Source organism: Pistacia vera, unplaced genomic scaffold, assembly GCF_008641045.1.
Source record: "Pistacia vera cultivar Batoury unplaced genomic scaffold, PisVer_v2 Contig152, whole genome shotgun sequence".
Taxonomy (NCBI): Eukaryota; Viridiplantae; Streptophyta; class Magnoliopsida; order Sapindales; family Anacardiaceae; genus Pistacia; species Pistacia vera.
The window spans coordinates 1,199,734-1,216,894 of NW_022195597.1; positions in this window are offsets into that span (position 1 = coordinate 1,199,734).

A 17,161-nucleotide genomic window follows, 5' to 3' on the forward strand; every position below is an offset into this window, starting at 1 on the left:
TTTGTATTATTTTAAGTCAAAGCATAATATTAAGACATTTTTATATAGGAGACCAATATAATAAAGGATAGGTCAAAAGATAATGTTAATAATAATTTTGATTGGTTGTGAGTTCTAAACGAGTCAATTATTATGCATTTAAATGATGCATAAATGTGATGGGTTGTATAAATTAATTTTTGATATAAATGAATATAAATATTTTATGTGAAATATAATTAACATGACAATAAATCTCGTATTGGGTTGTATTAGTTAACTCTTATATGAGCACTAGACATGAGGCCCGGGTGTTATACATGTATGTTTATTCAATGTTTTTGAAATAAATTGTAAACAAATTTATTCTAACAAAATAAACTAATTAGATTACGACATAATAATTGTTAAATTATATCAATTTTAAAGTAAATATAAGTTATATATATATATATATACAAAGTTGTGTTAAAATAAAATTAATAATTGTGCCTATATAATTATTAATATCAATTATAGGTAGATGTCATTAAATCATTCATCAAACTTGAGAAGATTACCTGAATATTATATGGTCTAATTATATTTTTAGGATCATCACCTTGTACAATTGATATTATTTTTGCAGACATGTATTTGATATTCGATGTCAGTATTTTGTTGTGAATCGTATATGATATTTAAGATCACCTAAGTATTATCAAGATCAACTATTTAAATTTAAAATTTATACTGACCTTCTGCAATTTTTGTAACTTATATTCATTTTCAAGTTATGTTGCGCTGATATGTTTATTATATTTTTTTTTTACATTATTATTGGTTTTTTGTGTTTTAAATATATATTTTTATATTAAAGTTCATTTTATATTGAATTGATAATTAAAAAATCAATAAATAAAATATCTACAAATTGAACTCAAAGTCTATATCATCATGGTTCTTCTCAAATATGTCACCATTTGAAATCTGCAACCAAAGTTTACAACTTTGTCAAGAAAAGCAAAAAAATTTGCAGGATAACCCAATGAGTATTATTGATAAGTGTATAAATCAATCAGAGAAAAAAAAACATTGTTGAAAAATGTGATCTTTAAAGCAAGAGACTTGCATAGCCAAGGGAAAAAAAACTGATTTTGATTGTTGATAAGAGAAAATGAATTATTTTTATTATTATTATTTTGGAAATTAAAAAAAAATTAAAAATGTTGAGAAAAGAACTCACATAGAAAGCAACAACAACTCCAACAGTATAATTTGAAGGCAACTTAATTGAAACATTGAAGAAGTCATGAAGATAAAAGTTATGTGATATAAATCTATTTGCTGCAATTAGAATTGACAACCACCTGTAGCAAAAAAAAAAAATTTGATGATATCATCTTAAAGAAAGAAGATAATTGTAAAACCCACAAAACCTACAAATCAAACAACAAAATCAATCCAAAAATCAACAAAAAGAGATAGAATAAATACAATTAAAACTATATATCAATATTTGTTTTCCTTTGTTATCACTAAAATTGAATTTGTTTTATGTGTGTGACGATAAAATGAATGGTTCGACAGCAGGTCTATAGTTATCTTAATTCATCGTATAATATATCAAATTAAAGCTCTATCTTTCTAGTTTCTAAATATTTAAACCGCTCATCAATTGTATTTTTATTGAGTAAATTATGACTAATTTACTACTGACTGTTAAATGAAAATCGAGAAATAAGAGAAACCAAAATGTATGTGATAATAAAAGAAATAATTCTATAGTAGGGCTACAGTTATCCAAATTAAGCGTATAATATATCAAATTAAAGCTCTATCTGTCTAGTTTTTAAATATTTGAACCTATTATCAATTGGATTTTTATTGAGAAAGTTATGATCAATTTACTATTGACTATTCAGTGTAAACCAAAATGTGTGTGATGATAAAAAGAATTGTTTGATAGTGGCGCTACCGTTATCCAAATTAAGTGTATAATATATCAAATTAAATCACTGCCTGTCTAGTTTCTAAAGATTCAAACCTCTCATCAATTGGAGTTTTATTGAGCAAGTTATGGTTAATGTACTACTGATTGTTCAGTGGAAACCTAAATGTGTGTGATGATAAAATGAATGGTTTACTAAAGCTACATAGTTAAGCATCAAACATCAGTTGATATTTGTTAAATAAATGAAATTAGTTATATTCAACAATAACCTCTTTTCATTCATGATATATGTATGTAACATAAAAAGATATCAACAAAAAGAGATAGAACAATTACAATTAAAATTACATATCAATATTTGTTTTCCTTTAAGGATAATAATAATGGTTCGACATATTATAAATGGTTTACTAAAGCTACATGGTTCAACAACAAATATCAGATGATATTTGTGATACAAATAAAATTTTTTATATCCAACAACAACCTGTTTTCGATATATATATGTAACATAAAAAAATATCAACAAAAAGAGATATAACAAATACAATTAAAAATGAATATCAATATTTGTTTTCCTTTGTCATCACTAAAATTGAATTGGTTTTATATGTGTGATGATAAAATAAATGGTTCAGCCGCAGGTCTATAGTTATTCAGATTCATCGTATAATATATCAAATTGAAGCTCTATCTTTCTAGTTTCCAAAGATTCAAACCGCTCATCAATTGAATTTTTATTGAGTAAGTTATGACCAATTTATTATTGATTGTTCAATGGAATCGAGAAATAGGGAAAACCAAAATGTGTGTGATGAAAAAAGGAATGGTTCGGTAGTGGGGCTACAATTATCCAAATTAAGTGTAACGCCCCACTTAAGGTACGTACTCAAGATTTGCTGTCTTGCTTAAATATTTATTGATTTGGTTTTAATTGAGTTTGGTTGTTGTCATGATATGTTGAATTGGTTAAGTGTTTGCCTTGGTTTTGGTTGAGATTTGGTGAATTTTGGAAATCCAATCTTCGTCGGGGCGAAGGAGAATCTTCGCCGCGGCGATGAGGTGCTGTACCCATGGGTAGGTTCTGCCGTGTTTCGCCGGGGCGATGGAATGTTCTTCACCGCGGCGAAGAGCCTAACAAAAAGTTTCTTGAGTTTTCTAGAGAATTATTCATAAGGGTAAAAATGACATTTCTACCCCTAATTAGTAAGAAAAGTGGGGAGTAAAATGTAAGAAAATTTAGTAGAGAATGTGTTGGAGTGGGGGTGTATTTGCAAAGAATCAAAAGATATAGGTGGAATTTATAAGGAAGAGTAAGGGCAAAATTGGAAATGATAGTTATAATATGAGCTAAAAAGGGTTAAGTGAAATAAACCCTTCATTTTGCATCCATTCCACCGCCATATCCATTCTCTAATTTCTCTCAATCTTCCATTCAATTTTCCTAAGATTTCTAAGGGATTTAAGAGAGCTTTTGAGTAATTTTGAATAGAGATTTCATCTAAAGCATCCTAAGGTAAAGATTCTTGCTTTAGATGTGAGTTTTTCTTATGGTTATATTGAAGTCTTATATTGTTATTATTGTTCTTGTTGTTGTTTTAAGTTGAAGAGAGAAGACAAGACAATAAAGGAAAGGAAAAGTGCTAGAGAAGTCACTTTTTCCCAAGGTAAGTAAATCCAACTAAATTGAGATTTAAGAATTTATTTGAGTAGAAATTGTGTATGTATATGTATGTATTATGCTTGCTGAGAAATTGAGATGTTATGAGTATGTATCTATGTTGATATAAATTTAATTGAGTTATGAGAAGTGTTGTGATTGTATGATGATGAGTTGAGTTTGATTGAAGTTGGAGGGAGTTTTGAGCAAACCCTATGGGAGTGTTTGCCTTGACAGGGAATTAGAGTGTATGAGGGAGTTTTCCTCCCATTTTTGATGATTAAAGAGAAGAGTAGAATTATAGATAAGTAGAGCTTGGGTATGCACATGAGTTGGTTGAGGAAATGTCTAAGTGAAATCTGCCTTGTCACAGTCGTGACTTTCTAAGTGAATTTTAGGCATCTTACGGATTGAACTGGGCTGAGACCAAAACATCAAAGTTGTAGCCCTGTTTTTGAGCTTTAAAACGAGACCAAAAATGTAGCAATCCGATGTGTATAACGCAAGTTATGCCCTTTTTAGTGTGACCTGTGCAGAATGACGATTTTGGAGCAACATTGCATTTATTCATTTCTTGAGTGCATTAATGAGCATGAACCATCCACATGCACTAATTATGCCTTAGAGAAAGAGTAGAAAAAAGAGATTAGGGAACTTTGAGTGTGAACTTTATTAAGAGAAAAGAGGGAAAGAGAGAATATAGTAGGTTGTGCGATGGGGAACCCGTGCGTAATGGGTAGAGTATTCCTGCATGTACGCCGCATTGAGAGAGCGGCATGAGTATGAGAGAGAGAAGTGGTGTAGCCCGTGAGAGTACATGCGGATGAGGGCTATACCCGAGAGTACCCGAGAGAGAGATTATTCACTCACATGGCTAAGGGTTCCGAATCCATGCATAACCGAGTCCGATCGGCTAGAATGAGGAGAAGTCACGTAGAGCGGGAGCGAGTCCCGGCCGTGCCTCCGGTAAGATGAGGCCGTGACTATAAAAAGAGTTAATAGAAAAGAGTTATGAGAAGGAGGAAATAGATGAAGTATAAGAGAGAGAGAGAGAGAGAGAGAGAGAGAGAGAGAGAGAGAGAGTAAACGAGAATTGTAAGGAAATAATTAGAGAGAGAGAGTTACAAGGATAGATGAGTAGAGGATTTACTTACTGAGCATTAGTTGTGCTCACCCCGTTGTTTTCTATGTTTTTGCAGGATTTAGGTGAGGACACAGTCGGATGGACATCGGCGGGCGAAGGGAAATGACTACACTGTCCACCTTGTTTTGATGCTTTTGTACATGTTTTATGAATATTTGAGTAGAACGCGGCTATTACATTAAGCGTGTAATACACCAAATTAATTCTCCATTTGTCTAGTTTGTAAATATTCAAACCTCTCATCAATTGGAGTTTTATTGAGCAAGTTATGGTTAATTTACTACTGACTGTTTAGTGAAAACCGAAATGTGTGATATGATAAAATGAATGGTTTGGTAGTGAGGTCACAGTTCTGTCTAGTTTCTAAAGATTTAAACCTCTCATCAATTGGAGTTTTATTGAGCAAGTTATGGTCAATTTACTACTGATTGTTCAGTGGAAACTGAAATGTGTGTGATGATTAAATGAATGGTTCAACAGTAGGGCAAATTATCCAAAGTAAGCTTATAATATATCAATTTAAAACCCTGTTTGTCTAGTTTCTAAATATGCAAACCTCTTATCAATTGGATCTTTATTGAGCAAGTTATGATCAATTTACTACTAACTGTGTAATGGAAGCCAAAATGTGTATGATGATGAAAGGAATGGTTTGGCAGTGGGGCTACAGTTATCCAAATTAAGCGTGTGATATATCAAATTAAAACACTGTAAAGATTCAATCTTTCCATCAATTGGAGTTTTATTGAGCAAGTTATGGTTAATTTACTACTGATTGTTCAGTGGAAACCGAAATATGTGTGATGATAAAATGAATGGTTTACTTGACCCAAATTTAAGGGATTATCATATTAGGACTGATAAAAAATATTTCAAATAGCACCTATTAATTGGAAAACGGAATTAGCCAAAATTAATTAATTTAACATATATACTCACACATCAGTAGGACATAAACAATTAATCATTCATATAACAAATTAAAATACACGAATGTTTTTACAGAAAACATATTCAACACAAATGAACTATTTCTACTGATATAGATATGACATATACTCACAGTTCGGCTGACAATAAGATCATCCTCGATTCGATCTTAGTAAAGTACATAACATTTCCTTGAAAACAAACATAACAAAATTTAATCGATATTTATGTTAAGATTGTTAAGGAACAATTATTCATTCGTATAACAACTGTTACCTGAAAACGAAATCAATAAAAGTTAATTAATCTTTATATTAAAATTGTTAAGGAATACACTTACCGTAGGGCAGGACTAACACAATTAATCATTCAAATATATTGACCAAACAAAAACAATCATTCAACCAAATAATAACTGTTAAAATAGTTAGGAGATATACTTATAATTTCGTATTAAAATAGTTAGAAGATATACTTACAGTTTAAAAGAACAAATCAAAATAACAACTCACTTGACAATGTCAGTCAGATATCCTTCCTTAATTCCATGCCAATTAATGAATCTTTGACCTGTAAACAACTACAAAAACGTAAATAAATAAAAAATCATCGATTAACAAAATCATGAAGAGCAGACGTATTATTGACACAAACTAACGTAACCTATAAACAATTAACAAAAGACCAGACGTATTGTTGACACGAACTAGCATATTGCGATAATACACAACTGAATATACGCCCCTTTTATAACCTCTTATTTAGACATTTCGAATGCTAACACAATTAAATACGAATTGAATATGAAAAAATGTTTGCAATATCAATACAATGCACCTATATAATTATTAATAAACAAATATGCTTTTACTACCAATGCAATGCACCTATGTAATCCAATCTTTATGTTTATTTATTTAGACTTTGGAATACTAATACAACAATTAATATTGTCTACATCATTAACAATAAAATTCAACCACATGACAATCACAAATCTAAGATGTCATTATAGTTGGACCTTTAGAATGCCAATGCAATTCACCTATATAATTAGTATTATTATTAATTATTAATACAACCAATGCAATGCACCTATGTAATCCAATCTTTATATATATTTATTTAGACTTTGGAATACCAATGCAACAATTAATATTGTCTACATCATCACCAATAAAATTCAACCACATGACAATCACAAATCCAAGGTGTCATTATGGTTAGACATTTAGAATAATAATGCAATGTACCTGTATTATTATTATTATTATTATTATTATTAATACATGTCCCATTTATTTTAATTAATTAATAATAATAGATGGAGCAATAAATACCAACCCAACGTATCAAGATAGAGCAATTCTAGAACCTCCAAAATGTGCCACGTGTCGATCAACCCATATGGGTATTCAACTTTATATGTATAGATAGATTGATTTAAGTGGTGTTTGCTTTACTATAAAGTAGTATCGACATCTAAATTTGTATTCTAAATAAAAACTCCACTCATTCTATACCCGTCATGGGTCATTTTGTATGAGTAAACGACCTTTTCCCACCAAGGTTTGGCCTAATGACACTTTCACATACACCGTTAGTAAATTCTGTTAAATACAGTATATATTTGTTGTAAAGACAGAAATACCATCCCTATTTGATTTAACATTTTTTTATTATTACATGTAGAGTCAATTATCTTTATACCCACTTTTTAATTATAAAATTATTGATATATCCCCAACTATTAAATTTCTTAATAAACATAATAAAAACAACTCTAATTCACAAAAAACTTCAATTGAAACAAAATTCAATGTCGGCCAAACAACTCTAATTCATACTTTCCATTTAGATACGTAATTATAAGACTAATTGATTTTTGTCTGCAAATCACTTATCAGATGAAAAGATTTAGAAGATTCTTAACATTAAGAGACTGAAAGCTATCTTGTTGTTCCCATTTACCTGCCAGACGTCGGAGAATTGAGATGGCTAGAAGCTACCAGTTACTTTAGATGCATTGATAATAAGCACAACCAGAAAGATTGATCCACAAGGTAGAACTGCAACTAACATTCTATATTAAATTTTAACACAAATCAAGCAAAATTATAAATATGCAATCAAGTTGTACACTTTGTAGTAAAGCATAATTCCTGCAATCAAGCTATCAAGCTGTACACCGCCATTATCGTTACCTTTAAAAAAAAAAAATCCAGGTCAGTTTCTCTTCTCAACCTCTCTTTTGCTCTTCCTCTCGACCTTGACCCACCGGATCTCCCCTCTCAGCTTTTCCCAATCCTCACAAAAAACCCTAAAAACTAGCAAAAAAACCCCTTAATGAAGAAGCTCATTCCTTTTATTATTTTCGCTTCTCATGTTTCTTCCCTCTATAAATTGAACTTGAATCCCCAGATTGCGCTTGATTTTTTTTACTGAATTTCGCGAAACCTGGGTTCAAACATAACGTAGAGTCGTATTCTTCTTTGGTGAATCTTTTAATTGGGAGTCTTTTATGTTTTGGCTGACGAGTTCGACTGTATTGTATATGGGTGGTACACCCATGATGGAACCCACCCAAAGTACATTGCAAGTGGAAACTGCCGAAGACAGTTTTCGCCTAAAACTGCAGCAGTTGCACCCATATATAAGTGAAAAAATTCCTTTTAGAATTTCTTCTTCAAACTCTCTAAAAAATATATTGAAAGAAAAAACACACATACGGTGGTTCTCTCTCAAGATACAATTTTGCTTCAGAGTTAAGGAGTAAAGGTATTTATGCTGTGAACTTCATTGTAATTCGTTCAAGTAAAATGTGATTGCAATGGGTGACTATTAATATGATCTTGGGATAGCTTAGAATATTTGGCTCCGTTTGGTTCAAAATTTGGGGGTTTTGGGAAAAGTTTTTTGAAAAAAGTTAAAAAAAAGTTGAATTGGGTGGGTATTACGATGTAAGATTTATAAATTAATAAAATACCCCATATGTTTGTTTTTTTACAAAATACACCCTATAATAAAACATTAAAAGTTAACAAAAATACCCCTAACCCACCCTCAAACACCCCCAGTCAGCCACCACCACCGGAGGTGGCTGGAGTCACCTTATGGGCGCATGACCGGCTGGATCTTGCCGGTCATGCGCCGATATGGCCTTTTCCGGCCAGATCCACGGTGGATCTAGCCGTCAACTGCCAGATCTGGCCGTATTTGCTCTCAACAATGGCCAACAAACGGTCGTCGTTGATGGCCAGATCTAAGGCCAAAGATCTGGCCGTTGACGACCAGATCTTTGGCCTTAGATCTGGCCTTTTCCGGCTAGATCCACCGTGGATCTAGCTGAAAAAGGCTAGATCAGCGCACTACCGGCCAGATTCAGCCGGTAGTGTGCCATCCTACCAGATTCCGGCCATTTTCCAGTGGTGGTGGCCGGAATCTGGTAAATGTGGATTGTTGGGGTGTTTTTGTAATTTTAAAAAAAATATTTAGGGGTATTTAATTAAATTAAAAAATTTAGACGGTTTAAAAAAATAAAAAAAAATTGAATAATATTGAAAATAGTATTCCCAAAAATGAGAGTTTTTGGGTATTTTACTGTTTAACTTTTTTGGGAATACTAAGAGTAGTATTCCCAATCTTGAACCAAACGAAGCCGAAAGTTTTTGGGTATTTTACTGTTTAACTTTTTTGGGAATACTAAGAGTAGTATTCCCAATCTTGAACCAAACGAAGCCTTTGTTATTATCAGTTTTTTTTTAGTTTTTTCCAACATTGGTATCAGAGCCATGGTTTTACATCTTTTTAATTTCGTACTATTGTGTTAAAGCATTCTATATGTTACTTAAATTCAATTCTGAAATTTCATTTTTTGTGCTTGTAGAGTTGTCTTTCTACTAATAATAATTATATTATTAGATTCCTTATGAAACTATGAAGAAAATGGCTTTTGAATCACAAAAAACGGAGTTAAAATTGTTTAGTTATGCTTCTTTAAAGATTCGGGTTCGTATAGGCTGTTTTTCCAGATCGGGTACCAAGTTATAGACCCGAGCAGAGGTAGAAGATGACCATGTTGACCAACAAAATTCGTTTTAATTTCAACCTTAGAAACGACTTGTCATTTGTTTTTACTGACTTTTAATTAAAAAAAAAAAAAAAAAACACAGAAAGCGTCGTGACTTGAACCCAGACTTATCAAGGCTATAACTGATCGTGAACCATATGGGCAGATTTTTGGATTATAGTATAACTTCTACCACATTTTTTATTTAATTTTTAAGTCTATTGCATTTTCTTTATACCATGAGTGAAAAGATAATGTGGTTGTTGAACCCAAGTCTTTACGTGGAAGGCAGATACACTTAACCATTGGGCTATATTTTGGTTTGTGCTAGCCATTCTTACAAATCTTGTATATTCATGTCAGACCCAACCCAAAAACAAAATAAAACGGGTCAAGTTGACCCGCGTATTCTACCCAAAACCTCAAACGGGTTAGTCAAACCCGATTAACACCCAACCCATATGGTCAAACAAAGTCAACGGGCCAAACCGGGTCAAATTTAACCCGGTCAAAGGTGAAACGGGTCAAACCGACCCGAAGTTTATGTAAGGAGCATGGTAGGTGCGTGTGGCTACACGTGGGGACTTCTGGGTGGCGCGTGAGGGCATGTGGAGTGTTCTAAAATTGTTTTTTTCATTGCTTTAAAGAATAAAATGCATCCTTGGTATGTTATTGGGAGTCTATTTTGGTTATTAAGCCATAAACACGTATATATTATTTATCAAATATAGTCAACCTTTATTTGATAAATAAATAGTTTTTTTTTTTTTTTTTGGTATTTGTTACAGAAAAATGTTACGTTATAGACGTACAATGACTACTAGAACACCCGCTCAAAAGGAAAGGGTTATGAACATGATTATAACTCTACAAACTCACGCCTTAATATTAAGAGACACAGAGGATGAGTTGGTGCAACTCCTAAATCATTTCATTCATGTGAATGAAAAGATTTAGGAAATTGTTTGGACAGGGGGATTAAAGGAAGATGAGTTAAAATACAAAGTCCTTAGAGAGGCTCTTAGTTACCCTAGTCTTGTTGATCTCCTTGATCTGGTTTGAAACAAGTTGAAAGTTCAAAACCTTAAAGATGACAATAAAGATTATAGACGTTTAGTCAACAACTACATCAAGGAGTACATAGATTAGGGTGCCAAAAAGACGGCTGATGCATCTATAGGAGTCTCCACTCGTAAAGGACATCACAAGAAACTGGGAGTTCCCTTGCCTAAGGTTACTTACAAGTTAGATAAAGACCTTAGGATAAGGCTTATCAGATCCTTCCCAGTTTATGGAATGTGGCAGTACACTTAGTTTTTTTTTGGCAATTGTTTGTTTTAATGTCACTACATGTTGAATTCTATTTACATAATGGAATCAGTTTTATTTATTTATTTATTTTTCATTAAAATTTAAAATTTTATGTGAATTTATGTTGAATTATACTTAAATGATTGTGTCTTAATATTATTTAGAATTAAAATTAATTATATCTATGATAATTGGAGATTAGAATTTTGGATGATGATTGTTGACATAGTTAACTTTTGACTCCAAATCTAATATACAATTATTATTAATATAATTAATTAAATATACGCATGTTCCGAGCATTGAATAACATGCATGATCCAATGTGTAATTTTCTTTAGAAATGGAATCTGCATCTAAGAACATTGTCGCCGAACTTAATAAAGGAGAAAAATTTAACGGCGAAAATTATGAGATATAGAGCATGAAAATCCAATATGTCTTGGAAGAACAGGAGGTTCTTGAAGCTCTAACCACGACCATGGAAGAGCCTGAAGAAGGAGCCACGACTCAACATAGAAGAGACTGTGCGGCTTATGACATGCGGAAGAAGAAGAATTCCACTGCTCGCATCACTTTGTTAAGCAACATGGACAATGATCTCATGAAAAAGTACAAGGATTACGAATTAGCAAAGGACATTGGTCCGCCCTTGCTACAAAGTTTGGCGGTATGTCCATTACCAAACTCCGGTCACTTACTATCAAGTTTGACACATATAAGAAAAAGCCTGAACATACTATGAGAGTACACTTAAGGCACTTGTCAAACATGATTAGTGAGTTGAGAGATGCAGGTCATGTTCTAACTGATGAACAACAGATTCAAGCTGTCATTAGATCATTGCCTCAAAATTGGGAACACATGAAGATACACCTTACCCACAATTAGGGCATAAAAAATTTAGAAGATGCCACACGACATTTGGAACTGGAAGAAGATTGCCTTAATGCGAGTAAGGCAAATACTGATGTGTATATGACTGGTTCCAGTTCACATGGTGGGAAGGGATTTAAACGTAAATTCCAAGGTGGATCATAAAGAAAAGACAATACTGATAAGGCTTAAGGGAAGAATAGAAAGTTTTTTAAACACGGAAAAGGAAAACATCCTGCCAGGAAGAGAAACATGGCAAAGGTGAAATGCTATAACTGTGGCAGCAATGGACATTTTGCTCGCAATTGTAGCAAGCCAAAGAAGGTAAATTACTTGTTTGCACAAGTAAGTTCTATAAATGTTTCCAGTTCTGTTTTTCTAATTGAATCTCATCCTTTGTGGACTGTAGATTCAGCAGCAACATACCACATAGCGAAAGACAAGAGTGCTTTCGTGGAGTTTCGACGAATACCATGGGAAACAAAATGGATATATGTAGGTAACAATTCAAAAGTGGAAGTTAAAGGGATCGGCACATGCAAATTGATCATGCATGGAGGTCGAATCCTATACCTACATGACGTGTTATATGCACCTGATATTCGTCGAAATTTGATTGTCATGTTAGAACTTATATTTAAACTAGGTTTTAATTTAAACTTTTCTAGTACTGGTGTCCATTTATTTTTGGACACAACATACTATGGTTGTGGTTATATTTCTGATGGTTTTATCATACTTGACATTGCTTATAATTATAGTAATGCTTGTTTTTCCTTCATTACATCTTCCAATAATGATGATGTGAATGTATGACATGCACGGCTTGGCCATATTGGCCAACAACGAATGAATATACTAGCAAGAGAAGGCTTGTTAGGAACCTTAACAAAAGTAGACTTGACTACTTGTGAACATTGCCTATCTTGAAAAATTGCAAGAAAACTATTTGGAAAATTGATAAAAGCTGAAGTTCCATTGCAACTAATTCATTCTGACATATGTGGTCCAATGAATGTGAGGGCTAGACATGGGGCTGTTTATTTCATCACATTTATAGATGATTTCACACGATATGGTTGTGTTTTTTTGATTTCTCAAAAATTAGAAGCTTTAGAATGATTTCAGAAATTTAAAAACTTAGTTGAGAATTAATTAGATAAAAAGATAAAAGTTCTACAAATCGATCGAGGTTGTGAATATTTATCTGATTAGTTCAGAAATTTTTGTAATGAAATGGGAATAGAACATTAATTAACTGTTCCAAGAACTCCGCAACAAAATGGTGTTGCAGAACGAAGAAACAGAATCCTACTTGAGATAGTGAGGTCTATGATGGCACAAGCAAACTTGCCCATCACCTTTTGGGGTGATGCCTTATTGACTACCACATATATCCTCAATCGAGTACCCTCCAAATCTATTACTACTACACCATATGAGTTATGGACAAATCGGAAATCCGATTTGAGTCTCCTGAAGCCATGGGGATGTGTTGCCTATGTTCATGATCCTTCCCATAAATATAGAAAATTAGGTCCAAGGGGGAAGAAATGTATATTCATAAGATACTCAGAACATTCAAAGGGATACATCTTCATAGGAGAATAAGAAAGTTGTAGCATCATTGAGTTTGAATCACGAGATGTCACATTCTTAGAAACCGATTTTCCTAAGAAGGGCGAGATAAGTCAAGACTTGTTTCTAAATGAAACACAAGAACAAGGCAATTCTACTGCCGAAAACTAGTTGGTTATACTACATCCCAGTGGGAGCGCTATGGAAGTTGATGAATCAGTTTCAGATTCTCCATCATTCCCCACTGACGATCTAACTATGATAGCTGGTCCAAGTGGGAGTAACACCAATCAATCTCCAATATGTCGATCAAATAGGAAACAAGTTCCATGTCGACGATTTGAGATTGACGGGGGAATTTTTCTAGTTACTCCACAAGATGAAGAAGAGCCAAGGAATATAAATAAGACTCTCAATTGCCCTTTTAAGGAGAAATGGATGAAAGCAATGGAAGAAGAATTAAAGTCTATGAAATCAAACCAAGTATGGGAATTGGTTGATTTATCGAAAAGACGCAAAGCCATTAGGAACAAATGGGTTCTCAAAATCAAGCATAAAGCTAATGGTAGTATTGAAAGATATAAAGCTCGCTTAGTCGCGAAGGGGTTTACCTCAATCCGACTTATTCTAGCTATAGTTGCTAGCATGGATCTTGAATTGCCTCAAATGGATGTAAAGACTGCTTTTCTCAATGGAGAATTACAAGAAGAAATCTACATGGAACAACTAATAGGTTTTATTAGAGAATGTCAAGAACACAAAGTGTGCAGACTTTTAAAGTCAATTTATGGCCTCAAGCAGTCCTCCAGGCAGTGGTATATTTGATTTCATAATACGATAATGTCATATGATTTCAAAATGATAGATGAAGATCACTGTGTATATACAAAGAGATCCAATAACAAATTTGTTATATTGTCATTATATGTTGATGATATACTTATAGCTAGAAATGATAAAGGATTTGTCAATGAAATCAAAGGATGGTTATCATCTCATTTTGAGATGAAAGATATGGGTGAAGCTGCATATATTCTTGGAGTCAAAATTTCAAGAGATTGCTCAAGAAAATTAGTATTTCTTTCACAAGAACTATACATTAAGAAAATTCTTGAACGATTTCATATGCAAGATTGTAAACCCATAGACAACCCTATCGCGAAAGGCGAGACTTTGAGTTATAAAGTGTATCCGAAGACTCCACAAGAAAAGGAACAAATGAAGAATGTTCCTTATATAAGTGTTGCTGGAAGTCTTATGTATGCCATGATGTGCACAAGAGCAGACATCTGTTATGTTGTTGGGTTGGTAAGCAGATATCAGTCCGACCCAGGACAAGCACATTGGAAAGCAGTGAAGAGAATCTTAAGATATCTAAAAGGAACAGCTGATTACTCATTATGTTATCAATGAAATGATTTACACTTGAGAGGCTACACCGATGCTGATTGGGGAGGAGATTTAGATGAAAGGAAATCTACTTCCAGATATATTTTCTTACTAAATGGTAGGGTCATATCTTGGAGCAATAAGAAACAATCATGTATAGCCTTATATACAATGGATGCTGAGTTTGTAGCATTTTTAGCTGTAGTGCAAGAAGCCGTTTGGTTGAGACAGTTCTTGAATCATCTGGGAATAATTAATGTTGCTATTGAATCAGTGAGAGTAAACTGTGATAGTCAAGAAACAATAGCATACACTAATGATCCCAAATATCATGGTAAAATGAAACACATAGATATCAAATATAATTTTGTGCGAGACTTGATGGCACAAAAGGAGGTGAACATGAGTACATATCTACGCATGACATGGTTATGGATCCATTTACAAAGCTTATACCAAGAGATACTTTCAATAGACATGTTAGATCTCTATGCTTATGTAGATGTTGAATATACTCATACTTTGAGATTTCCCAAAATTGTTCACGTTTGTCTTATCAATATTAAATAACAATATTGTCAATGCTCAATTTTGATTATTATGGAACATGAAGGAGTATATATATTACGTAAATATTATATATGTTTATTTTGAAAAGCATGTTGGACAGTTAAAAGACTGGTCTTCTCACACAGGCAATCACCTCCATTACTTCGTAGGAATGAAGATGAGACGATTTTAAGCTAATTATCTAGGTGATAATAGAGAGCCAAGCTTAAAATATTTAACGTCGCCTAAATAAAAATTAGAATTAAAATCATGTCATATTGAAATATGACCATAAGTGATAAATGATCACTTTATCTGTCTAATTGTCAGATTAGAGTTCTGATGAATTAAAAGTATGTAAAGTGAACTCAAGTTAGACATTAGGTATGTCTGAACTAAAATCTGTACGACATTTACAAGAAAAGAGACATGCACTCCATGGGAAAGGAGGAAATGCTGTAGTATGTGATTTATACAACATGTGCAAAATATTGACCAAGGGGGTAATGAAAGTCAAAATCTCAATTTTAACATTGTGTGAGACCTTGAGACTTTAAGAATAAAATCTCATAAAATACCTTTATTACTCTATTTTGTTTCTTGAAAACCTTATTTAATGATTGCTATCTTAGAGTATTGCCAAAAGATTAAGATAAATTCAATCTGCTAGGACATTTCTAGAAAAGCAAGTTAAATGAAAGTTGCAAGAATCAAGAAAAGATGAAGATTACAATTTTGGATTATCACACTATAATCATGTGTATTCATTGGTTGACCAATTATGTTTTACTTTTATGTAAAGAGAAAACATAATTATGAATACAACTGATGTTTATTATAAATGAGATTGTTAGAAAAAAAGATGTGATAAGTAATCTAGGATATTGCATACAACATACAACCTAAGTTTCACAATTCGAGAAGTTATATATTCCTAACAGATATATGACTAATGTGCTCTCGAAGTATGCATGGTCACACGACATATTTACTAAAGTATGAACCTTGAAGAAGCACAAAGAGAAATAGTCCCATCATGTGTGAGTGGGAGATATTGGATATGGGTGAGACACCCATGATGGAACCCACCCAAAGTACGTTGCAAGTGGAAACTGCCAAAGGATATTTTCACCTAAAATTGCAGGCAACTGCCGCCCATATATAAGTGAAGAAATTCCTTTTAGAATTTCTTTTTCAAACTTTCTAAAAAATATTTTGAAAGGAAAAACACACATATGGTGGTTCTCTCTCAAGATACAATTTTGCTTCAGAGTTAAAAAGTAAAGGTATTTATGTTGTAAACTTCATTGTAATTCATTTAAGTAAAATGTAATTGCAATGGGTGACTATTAATATGATCTTGGATAGCTTAGAATATTTGTTATTCTGAGTTTTTTTAGTTTTTTCCAAAAGACTGGATTCCGGCGAATTGGGTGCGAATCCTTGCTGTGAAGAGCAAGCTCAATCACCCGTAGAAAACTACCGCAGCCATTAAAACCGCCACACAATCAACCTACAACCACTACAAATCTCAAATAATCACAACCCAATTTTGATCGTTAATCAATCATCAAAATAGCAATAATCCACAAAGAAATTGCAAAATCTCAAGGGCAGCTCACAGTTACGTAAAGGAGATATTGCTTTGTTCGTTTTCTTTTTCTGTAGAGAATATTAAAAAGAGATGAAAGATGATGGAGGTGAGGCGCTAGGGTTGTTGGAGGTTGTTAGATTTTGGGGCTG